Source organism: Lithobates pipiens, unplaced genomic scaffold (genome assembly GCF_037356315.1).
Source record: "Lithobates pipiens isolate NorthernLeopardFrog02 unplaced genomic scaffold, aLitPip1_a1.2 Scaffold_27, whole genome shotgun sequence".
NCBI classification, from domain to species: domain Eukaryota; kingdom Metazoa; phylum Chordata; class Amphibia; order Anura; family Ranidae; genus Lithobates; species Lithobates pipiens.
The window spans coordinates 58,507,351-58,515,815 of NW_027507788.1; positions in this window are offsets into that span (position 1 = coordinate 58,507,351).

Sequence of the window (8,465 nt, forward strand, 5' to 3'; positions counted from 1 at the left end):
AGCCCCACAGGCCCAAGTTTTGAGATCACTGCTCTAATGAAATAAACTTGAGTTAATAGTTAATCATTACTTGCTATTTTTTCTAATCATAAATTCGTTTTCATTTATCAGAGCACAGCAAACTAAATATTGGTCACTGTGGTTACTGATTAGGGTTTTTTTTCTACTACATTATTGAATGATACCAATAATATCATAATTATCATATATGAAGTTCCCCAAAGTCTGAAAGTGTCTGGCCTTGAGAAGAAGCAGGAGGGGAATCCTCTGTTCTGCTTCATGGAAATATCAGACACAGCTTGAAAATGTAGGTTTAGACAGTAAACTCCATGTGGTTATACTATAATAATATATAGTTTAAATATCTAAAGTAAACCTCTCTTAGCTCTTTTACTATGCCAAAAAAGATCTTCTGATTAAATATTCGTCCTTAACGCAACCTGAATTGCTTTTGTGGGAAGCTATGATGAATGCTGCCCTCCCTCTATATAAGAGAACATACATGAATGTGGCTACCCCTGGAAATTAGATGAGGTGTGGCCCCCCTGGACCCTGACCTGAGGGGGCCCACCTATGTTGTCCTAAATGAGTGAAGGGTCTTATACAAGATGGTAGAGATCCTTCCAACTGGCCCTTTCCTAGCTGTTTTGTCTACCTGTTGCTCCTCTCTCCCCCATTTGCTCACCCTTTCCTCTCCCTCTTCCCCCCCCCCCCCCATCACATCATGTTCCTAGGTATGTGAGAACTTTTATTCCCTGGAAGGAGGTCTTCTTTTCCGGTACTCACAGTATGTCTGCATTTTGCTTATGGTTTACTATATTTTTTTACTATATTTAATTCTGTCTCTTTTTACTTATACTTTAATGGGTTTGATTGCTTCACAATTTTTGTGTAGTGCTATACTAGACTGTGTGTTTTTGTGTTCTGTTTATACTGTACTATTACAGTCTGCAATAAAGTACCCCTATTTTGTTTAAAAAACAAAACAAAAAACAAACCTCTCAACTTTTTTTACACATTTAAAAAAAAAACAGTCCTGCATAAGAAAATATATCATAAGGCGCTATTTGTGCTCCTGCTCCTCTTTGTTTAACTTTTTTACTAGAGGTTTGACTTCCCTGACTTCAGGAGCAATCCCTTTCCAACTGCAATTCTTCTGTCCAATGTTAGCACTTGAGCGATCATTACGAGCACTGTTACTGGGCAGGGTACAGGCAGGTCAGGCTATAAATTAAAGAAGCATAGTTGCTTACATTACATTTTTACGTTTTACATTTTACATTACATTTAAAAAAAAAAAACTTTTATACAGTGCATCCAACAAGCCATTGTAGGTACAAAATAAAAATATACTTTATTTAGGGGTGGGGCATTTTAAATGGGTTCAGTTCCACAAGAGAATTGTCCAAAACGAACAATTTAATTTTAAAATACGGTAGAAAATTTATCGTGATAACCAAACCCAACGATGTATTGTACACTATTAAAACATTATTTATATATTTTTTATTAGCATATCTCACAAAAGTGAGTACGCCCCTCACATTTTTGTAAATGTTTTATTATATCTTTTCATGTGATAACACTGAAGAAATTTTTGCTACAATGTAAAGTAGTGAGTGTACAGCTTGTATAACAGTATACATTTGCTGTCCCCTCAAAATAACTCAACACACAGCCATTAATGTCTAAACCACTGGCGACAAACGTGAGTACACCTCTAATGCCGTGTACACACGACCAGACTTTTCAACATCAAAAGTCCGACGGAACAATTCCGGCAGACCATTCGATCGTGTGTGGGCTGCAGACTTTTCTGACAAAAACCGACGCGAGGGCAGCTATTGGCCACTGGCTATGAACTTCCTTATTCTAGTCCAGTCGTACGTCATCACGTTCAAATCCATCGGACTTTGGTGTGATTGTGTGTGGCCAAGTCCGTTCATTCGGAAAGTCCGTCAGAACTCTGTCAGAACTCCGTCAGAACTCCGTCGAAAGTCTGTCGGACCTTGTCCCTCAAAGTCCGGTCGTGTGTACGTGGCATTAGTGAAAATGTCCAAATTGGGCCCAATTAGCCATTTCTCTGACCTGTGTCAGGCGACTCATTAGTGTTACGTGGTCTCAGGTATGAATGGGGAGCAGGTGTGTTAAATTTGGTGTTATCGCTCTCACTGTCTAATACTGGCCACTGGAAGTTCAACATGGCATCTCATGGCAAAGAACTTTCTGAGTATCTGAAAAAAAAGAGATGTTGCTCTACATAAAGATCCTGCAGCACAGTGGCCAAGATCATACTCCGGTTTAACAGGACAGGTTCCACTCAGAAAAGGCCTCGCCATGGTTGACCAAAGAATTGAGTGCACATGCTCAGCATCATATCCAGAGGTTGTCTTTAGGAAATAGACATATGAGTGCTACCAGCATTGCTGCAGAGGTTGAAGGGGTGGGGGGGGGTCAGCCTGTCAGTGCTCAGACCATACGCCGCACACTGCATCAAACTGGTCTGCATGGCTATCATCCCAGAAGGAAGCCTCTTCTAAAGATGATGCACAAGAAAGCCTGCAAAGAGTTTACTGAAGACAAGTAGACTAAACCCCTTTACACACAGTCGGAGATTTCCACAACCAAATCCGTCGCATTTTGCCCGTCGGATTTTGTCCATCGGATCTTGTCCGAAACTGTTGCATACACACGGTCGGACAAAGTTGGCGAAAAAATACGATCTTTCAGAACGTGATGACGTAATTTCGTTACGATGGGACTACATTCAGGCTAGTAGCCAATAGCTTTGATGTAGGAATTTGATCTGAGCATGCGTGGCACTTGGTCCGATCAAAATTCTCTACACATGATCGGAGTATGTCCGATCGGCCCAGTTGGTCGGGAAATATTTCCAACATGTTGGAAAATTGGGTGCGACGGATATTCCGACGGAATCAGTCCGATGCATACCACACACAGTCGGATTATCCGACGACACGGTCCGATAGGACACATTCCGACGGATTCTCCAACCGTGTGTACAAGGGCTAAGGGCATGGATTACTGGAACCATGTCCTGTGATCGGATGAGACCAAGATAAACGTATTTGGTTCCGATGGTGTCAAGCGTGTGTGATGGCAACCAGATGAGGAGTACAAAGAAAAGCACGTCTTGCCTACAGTCAAGCATGGTGGTGGGAGTGTCATGGTCTGAGGGCTGCATTAATGTGGCCAGCACTGGGGAGATACAGTTCATTGAGGGAACCATGATTGCCAACATGTACTGTGACATACTGAAGCAGAGCATGATTCCCTCCCTTCAGAAACTGGACCACAGGGCAGCATTCCAACATTATATTTACCCCAAACACACTCCCAAGACGACCACTCCTTGTTAAGGAAGCTGAGGGTAAAGGTGATGGACCGGCCAAGCATGTCTCCAGACCTAAACCCTATTGAGCATCTGTGGAGCATCCTCAAACACAAGATGGCGGAGCGCAAGTTCTCTAACATCCACCGGCTCCGTGATGTCATCATGGAGTAGTGGAAGAGGACTCCAGTGGCAACCTGTGAAGCTCCATGCTTAAAAGGGTTAAGGCAGTGCTGTAAAATAATGGTGGCCACACAAAATATTGGCACTTTGGGCCCAATTTTGGACATTTTTACTTAGGGGTGTACTCACTTTTGTTGCCAGTGGTTGATTTTTGAGTCACACTCAGTCCTCCCTCTGCAAGTTGCAGCCCCACATAGTCACACACACAATTCTTAATTTCAGAATCTACCAGCAGCAGGGCAGCATGCATTAACACATCATATGACTGCAGTGAGTGCGCAGCACAGTGACGGCACACCAAAAAGTCCACCTGAGCCTCCTCCCTCCCCCATCCATCCATGAATCATTCATCATGTCAGGATGAGCCTGAGCCATCAATCACAATAAGAAAAAGAGAAAGAACCGCGCAGTCCCTAATACTTAATATTAAGGTATAAACACCTCACCCAAAAAACTCTAAGTGATTATAATTTGATAACACCTGTTTCAGAAATGAATCTCATACAGTGCAAAAGTGTTACATATAAAATGACATCACTATGTATCTGGTGAGTCCCAAGCCTAATGTGTTACATATACTAAACACATTTAACAATACATATACAGCAGTGTCACTGACTACATATATGGTAGATCACAATGATATTATACCATACACTAACATGCAAAATATAATGTGCAAATAAATAAATCACATAAATTGTTAATGTGTCCTTTTGTGATAATTCTAGAACAGCACGGAGCCAGGACCGAAGGGTAGGCGGAGTAAGGTCATGACATAGTGCTGGGCAAGGATTGGCCAACTCAGTTTAAGGGGGCGGAGCCTGAGCGTGGAGGAGAGAGCGCTTCACGTCCCAGCGTCAGTCGGCGAGAAAGAAGATTGGAAGAAGCATGGCGTCCTCGCTGGGTGACCTGGTCCTGCAGCTGCGGGCCGCAGCCGCTGCGAACGGGGAACGCTGGCTCCGGGAGCAAGTGGAGGAGGTACTCGGGGGCCGGCCTGATGATTCCAGGGCAGCGGCGGATGGAGCGGTCCGGGCGCGGCGCTCCTGCCCGCCGGCACGCTTCTCCCCAGACACGTGCGGGGCTCCTGCCGCCCGCATTACTGACTACACTGGCTCCGCCCCCCACGAGCCGCCCGCGAAACGGCCGGCCGTTCGGGCAGGAAAGGCCTCTGGGCGCATTGGGGGCGATGGTGGACACTATGAGGGGCCGTCCGCCGGACCGGCGGTGGCCTCAGGACACGTGACCAGGCCCAGGAAGCTGGATTCGGGCCGTGCTCCTGTCGCGGCCGCGGCGGGGGCGGGGTCCCGCTCGCAGACGCGTTCAACGAATGTGCCTGGGCGCAAGAAGACCTCCAGGATGGCGGCCAAGCCTACAGAGGGGCGGGGGGCAGCACACAGCCCACCCTCTGCGACATCAGCTTACCGTTACAAGGGACAGGGAAAAGGAGCGCGGAAGTCGGCCACGGGGCGGAACAGAGGACGGCCCTGGAGCGGCCCACCGCGGACGGATCACATGTCGCCTGTGGAGGGGGAGGAGAGCCCTGTCCGGTCGGAAGGGGAATTGTCATCATCGGAAGACGAAGGACCGAGAGGCGTTCCGTCGGCGGTCGGGAGTGGATCGGCGGCTGGAGGCGAGTCTTCCAGGCGGCCCGGTAAGTCAAGTTTGCTTCTGGGTTCTTGGGGGGGAGGGGGAGGGGTCGGGCGGAGAGGGGGGGGTCTGGAGCTCGGGAGTTGCCCGCGGCGGGGGGGATCCCTCCCCGTCCGCCCTCCCTCTGGCAGACGCGGTCGTTGACCGCACCCCGGCGGATGGGGGGCTAGCGGGTCTCCTGGCGGGGTTGCGGGAGCTGGTGGGGAGGTTGGAGGCGGGCGGGGTCAGGCCCGGGTCACCGGGGGCGGCGTGGGTGGCGCCGGGGCAACGCGTCGGGAGCTGCGCGGTTCCGCGGGGTGTGTCTGGGGTTGCGGGCGTGGCGCCAGCGGGGGATGGTAGGGGCGTGGGGGCGGCAACGGCCTCTGCGGGGCCCAGCTTGGGGGACTCGGTGGTGGCTGCGTCGCCCGCAGTGCCGCAGGTGGGGTCCGTTGGGGATATGGTGGGGAATACGGGGAAAAAACAAGATTTGATTCGGTTGGCGGATGCGGCGCGGTGCGAAGTGTATGTGTGCTTCGAGGGGCCGTTGGGCGCGCATCTCAAGCAGGAGGTTAGGGAAAAGATTTGGAAAGGGGAGTATGTGGAGATATTTTCTCTGTTGCCCCTGGAAAAATTCAACTTGGACAGAGTTAAGCCGGAGGACACCAAGAAGGAAGACGAGGAGAAGCGGAGGTACCGTCTGATTCCATGGACGTTCCCGAACTGGCTACAGGCGTTCGCGATTCTCGCCAGTGTGATAGGGGAAAGGAACCCGGAGCACTGTTCCGCTCTGTTCTGCTACTTGGACGCGATTGGGGAGGCACACAGAGTCTACGGGGGATTGGCATGGCTGCGGTACGATGAACAATTTCGTCAGCGGAGGGCGATTCGACCTGCTCTTCGCTGGGATCATAAGGACATCAGCCTGTGGATGCGCCTCATGTCGTCGGCGCGGATGCCGAATCAGTTTTTTCAGGGGGGGGCCGGTGGATCAGGGACTTCCGGTCCGTCGGCCGCTCGCAAGAAGGGAGTCTGCTGGCAATACAACGAAGGGGGTTGTAAGTTTGCCGGGAGTTGCAAATACAAACACGAGTGCTCCGGTTGTGGGGGGACCCATCCGGTTTCTCGGTGTTTCAAGCAGGGCAAAGGCAGAGCTGGGGAGCCTTCGCACAAGAGGGACGACGCCGGTGAGACTGGAAAGGATGCGTCCTTTTCTAGATCGGTATCCGGATAGGGAGGCTGCGTTGCTTTTGGGTCTGGGGTTTGCGGAGGGGTTTCGGATCCCGGCACTCCTTGGGACGCCTCCCCCGGTGTCCAAGAATTTGCGATCGGCGTTGCTTCATCCGGAGGTGGTTTCGGAGAAACTACGGAAGGAGGTGGCGCTGGGGCGGATTGCGGGCCCGTTTGCTGACATGCCGTTGCCGGATTTGGTGGTGTCGCCTTTAGGGGTGGTTCCCAAGAAGGAACCGGGTAAGTATCGTTTGATACATCACCTGTCCTATCCCAAAGGGGGTTCGGTAAACGATGCCATCGACCCCCGGCTTAGCGCAGTGTCATACACGTCCTTCGATGCTGCGGTGTTCTGGGTTCGGCGTTATGGCCGGGGGGCTTTGATGGCAAAGACTGACATCGAGGCGGCCTTTCGATTGCTGCCGGTGCACCCCGAGAGTTTTCGACTGTTGGGCTGCCGCTGGCAGGACGAATACTATGTCGACCGGTGCTTGCCCATGGGGTGCTCCATCTCGTGCGCTCTGTTTGAGCGGTTCAGCTCCTTCGTGGAATGGGTGGTCAGGGACGTCGCGGGAGTTAATTCGGTCATACACTACCTGGATGACTTCCTGTGCGTAGGGCCGGCTTCGTCGGTGCTGTGTGCGGTGCTGTTGACAACGCTAGAACGGGTGGCCGAGGCTTTTGGGATCCCGCTGGCCCCCGAGAAGACCGAACGGCCGACGAAGGTGTTGAGTTTTTTGGGCATTGTGCTGGATTCGGAGAGGATGGAGTGTCAGTTGCCAGAGGATAAGTTGGAGGCGTTGAAGGAGGAGGTGCGTGGTTTGGTCGGCATGCGTAAGGTGCAGCTCAGGACTCTTCAGTCTGTGCTGGGTAAATTTAATTTCGCATGCCGGATCATACCTATGGGTAGGGTTTTCAGTCGGCGGCTGGCGGCCAGTACGGGGGGGTGCGGTTTCCCCTAAACATTTTGTGCGGTTGTCCAGGGATCATCGTGCAGATCTGCAGGTTTGGCACGTGTTTCTGGACAACTTCAACGGCAGGGCGTTATGGATGGCGGGTCCGGTGAGCAATTTTGATTTGGAGCTCTATACGGACGCTGCGGGGTCCACGGGGTTCGGGGTCTTTTTTCAAGGTCGGTGGAGTGCGGGCCCCTGGCCCGACTCATGGAGGGCCGAGGGTCTGCTGAAGAACATGGTGCTGCTGGAACTCTTCCCGGTGGTGCTGGCGGTTGAGCTGTGGGGGGAGTGCCTCCGGGACCGGAAGGTTCGTTTCCATGGGGACAACCTGGGGGTTGTGCAGGTAATTAACCGGGTGTCTGCATCCTCCCCACCGGTGGTGCGGCTGCTGCGGCATTTGGTTTTGCGTTGTATGCAGTTGAATATTTTTATGCATGCGGTACACTTGCCCGGGGTGGAGAATGTGGTGGCTGATGCACTGTCTCGATTTCAGTGGGACAGGTTCCGGGAGCTGGCACCGTCGGCGGACGCTCAGGGGGTCCCCTGTCCAGAGGAGCTGTGGACGATTGCGTTGGAACGGCCTCCGTCTGGATCAAGCGGTCAAGTGGGGGCACTTGGTCAGCGTATGAGAAGACCTGGGAGGAATGGGAGGCTTTGGGGTTGCAGGTGGGGGCTGATGTGCGAGACCGGCGTTTGATGGTACTCTACTTTGTGTCGCGGAATTTGGAGGAAGGCGTATCGATTTCGCGGATGGGGAAAAAATTGGCTGGCTTGGCCTTTTGGTTTAAGCTGCGGGGGGAGGTGGATTACACAAAGGATTTCTGGGTGCGACAAGTGATGAGGGGTTACCGGCGGGGGCGACAGGTGAAGGACACCAGGAGACCGGTGTCTTTTGATCTGTTGGGTAGGCTGTGCGATCGGTTGGGGCTGGTGTGTTTTTCGGCTTATGAGCGGCTTTTGTTTAAAGCCGCATTTGTGTTGGCATTTTTTGGAGCTTTCCGGATCGGCGAGCTGGTCAGCCCTTCCAGGAAAGGGCAGGGGGGTTTGTTTTTTGAGGATGTGGTTTGTGGGGATGACCGGGTGAGCATGCGGATCCGTAGGTCAAAGACGGATCAGGG